Raw genomic sequence first — 2,980 nt, forward strand, 5'->3', positions numbered from 1 at the left:
AATACCCAGTTTTCAGATCAGATCTAGATTTAATCCAATCCGACCAGGATAATCCTGTCAGATCACGTTTGAAATACTGGGCCCTGATGACCGCGGAGGGCTGTTGATTTCATCACAGATGAGCCACTGTCATGTAATCTGGATAACCATGAGTTGATGTCGTACTAACTCCCCTGACTGGCCGGAGTTTATTTTAATAGCTACAGTCCTGAAAGGCTGCTTATATTCTGTCTGTAAAAGAGTTTTGAACATTCATCTTCAACCGCTTGTCCCTATCTGGGTCGCGGGGGGCTGGCATTAGGCATGAGGTGGGGTCCACCCTGGACAGGACGGCAGTCTATCACAGGGTACATCGAGACAGACAACCATCCACACTCACATTCACACCTACAGGCAATTTAGAGAATAGGAGGAAGCCGGAGAAAACCCACGCAGACACGGGGAGAACATGAAAACTCCACACAGAAGGGCCCCAGCTGGGATTTGAACCAGGAACCCTCTTGCTGTGAGGCGACAGTGCTAAAAACCAACACCTGTGATGTCATGGGGGAGGAGCTGGACACCCTCACGACTGTGGCAGAGAGGAGGATGCTGTCTAGGCTCCGATCTATCCTGGACAATGTCTCCCATCCTCTCTACGACACACTGGCCCAGTGTCACAGCTCCTCTCTGCCTCACACTCTGCACCTGCTTCAATCTGCCAATCAGACACACCCCTCTCATCAAGCCAACTCCACTCACCTGTGCTCTCTGCTCTGGCTGCATTTAAGCCCCAACTCCACACTCACTCATTGCCAGATTGTTCTTGATGCTTGCACCAGACTCTCCAGCGTTACTCTGCCTGATCTCCCGGTTTCGACCCAGCCTGCCTCCGACTATCCTGCCTGACCGATCTCCTGGGCCCAGTATTTCAAACGTGATCTGACAGGATTATCCTGGTTGGATTGGATTAAATCTAGATCTGATCTGAAAACTGGGTATTTCAACACAGATCAGGAGAATCCTGATCCTGAAGATCAGGGTTTCAGCTCTGGTAATCCAATCCTCCCCTGAACCCAGATAAAAGGCTGATTTGGGTATTTCAAAAGTTAAGTCAGATATCTGGATCAACTTGATACCAAAATTTCAGGATCATTTGAATCCCACCTCAGAGGTGGATTTGACTTGGATTGACAAACTCTCAGCGCATACTTCTCCTAGATATTGTTACTCAAGATGTTTGTTACACTTAAGTGTTAGTGTTGTACTTCTAACAAGTAATTTAAGTAATATCAAAAAATGTAAAGCATAGTAAAATTTTTGACCACACTGTAAAACTGCTGTAAATAAAATTACAATTATTTCTCAAATTCTAGTTCACCAAACATTGTAACTTGCATGTACCAAAACAGAGAAAGACAAAGGAATGCAGGGTCCAAACAAAGTTTTATTCCAACAAAAAATAATGTGACCACTAAGGACCATGCTATTTCAAATGTCAAGCTGTTTCTCTAACAGCTTGATTGTTAATTCTGTCTCTTTTTGCTGAAGCAGCGTCAGCTTAATTTGCCGTTTGGCCAGTTCAGTCTGTTTGACTGCCCTTTCGGTCTCCTTTTTGAGGAGCCTCTCATAGGCTTCCTCATCCCCGGCATGCCTCTTCCGTCGCCGTCGCTCTGGCGCTGGCGCTGGCTCTGGCTCTCGCCCCCGTGCCTGATGTGGTAGATAGATAAGTTTATTGGTCACATGCAAAGCTAAAACCAAGGTTTAAAAACAGTGTAGTGAAATGCAAAAAAAAACAAGCTCTCACCAATGTTGGAGAGGAATTAGTAAGAAGAAATGTTTCTAATTGTGTCACTGACCAATACCATGAAAGTAATGCCATTACAAATTTAAGCAGTTTCAAGCACTTTATTCAAACTCCAATTACTTGAAAGTCTTAAATGTATCAATACAATTAAAGCATTTTCAAGGATATCCAGCACTCACCCTGTTGTAGCTGAGTGGTCCATGGCTGTGAGTGGACTCTGAAGGTAGAAGGTGTATGAGTATCTTAATCCACAATCCCAAATTGTGTTTATGTAGCCTACACAAAAACATGATATCATCACCAGCATTAGGCTACTGTAGCATTCTGAACCTTCTGAACAAACCTTGTAGTTAATACTCAAACTGTGTTGCGTTGTGTTTTCTAAGCACTGAGCAGGTCTGTACACAATGCAGCCTGCTTATACTGTAAATCTGCCGTGTTGCAAATGACGTGACGCTAATGATAGCCGCTAATGATAGCCCGCTAGCTGCTTAACACACAAGTCAATGGAGCCGCGTTAGCTCCCGTTAGCACGGCCGCGTCTCAATTAGAGATCGCCACGGCCTGCTTTTAATAAGGTGACAATTCAAATAGTTGGCTTGCATGATGTGTTGGTTGCCGTTCGTATGGTATTAAAACCGCTACACAATAGACGACGGTTAACTTACACTTTTGACGTGAAAGTCGGCTCTCTGCTACTCCTTTCATGAAGTAGTCCACCATGTTTCAGATCCCGGAGGCGGAGACTTGAGATTGGGAAATCCGTATCCGGCCAGGTAGGGATCACGGTGATCCACCCTGCCTGTGTTTTGAAATACTCAGATAAAGTCAGCAGGATCACCGTGATCCATGACTGAGAAAAGGAGGATTTCATTATCCGGATTATTCTGATCCAGATTACAAATTTTGAAATACTGGGCCCTGGAAATCACCTCAGCCTTCCGTCCCTGACCACGATCCTAGCCTGTCCCCTTCTGGATTCTGCCTGTCGGCTCCTGTGGCTAACTGGTGGTTACCTGGTTCAGCTCTTCAGAGTGAGTGTAACTCCAGTCTCCTCTGTGGCTACCTGCAGCGCCAGGACTCTGATTATTCCCTGCACCAAAGCCAATAAAGTTTGGAACCAACGATTCCTGCCTGTATTTGTGCTGCTATTGGGTCCTAACCAAACCCGTTATAGTACAATCTGGCCATGAG

The 2,980-nt window shown here is 45.4% G+C and overlaps 1 long non-coding RNA gene across 2 annotated transcripts; it reads right to left on the reverse strand.

Annotated features, from left to right (window-relative positions):
- Positions 1–1,598: 1,598 nt before the first annotated feature.
- LOC310951296 lies at positions 1,599–2,529 on the reverse strand. Of its 2 annotated transcripts, none has more exons than XR_014593324.1 (3): positions 2,455–2,514; positions 1,966–2,003; positions 1,599–1,689 (listed from the first exon to the last, which is right to left on the reverse strand). It is a non-coding gene; the product is annotated as an uncharacterized lncRNA (long non-coding RNA). The 2 variants fall into 2 exon arrangements; XR_014593325.1 differs by having other exon boundaries at positions 1,617–1,689; positions 1,966–2,062; positions 2,455–2,529.
- Between the last annotated feature and the right edge of the window lie 451 nt (positions 2,530–2,980).

The sequence above is a fragment of the Echiichthys vipera genome (genome assembly GCF_963691815.1).
Source record: "Echiichthys vipera genome assembly, chromosome: 9".
Classification (NCBI taxonomy): Eukaryota; Metazoa; Chordata; class Actinopteri; order Perciformes; family Trachinidae; genus Echiichthys; species Echiichthys vipera.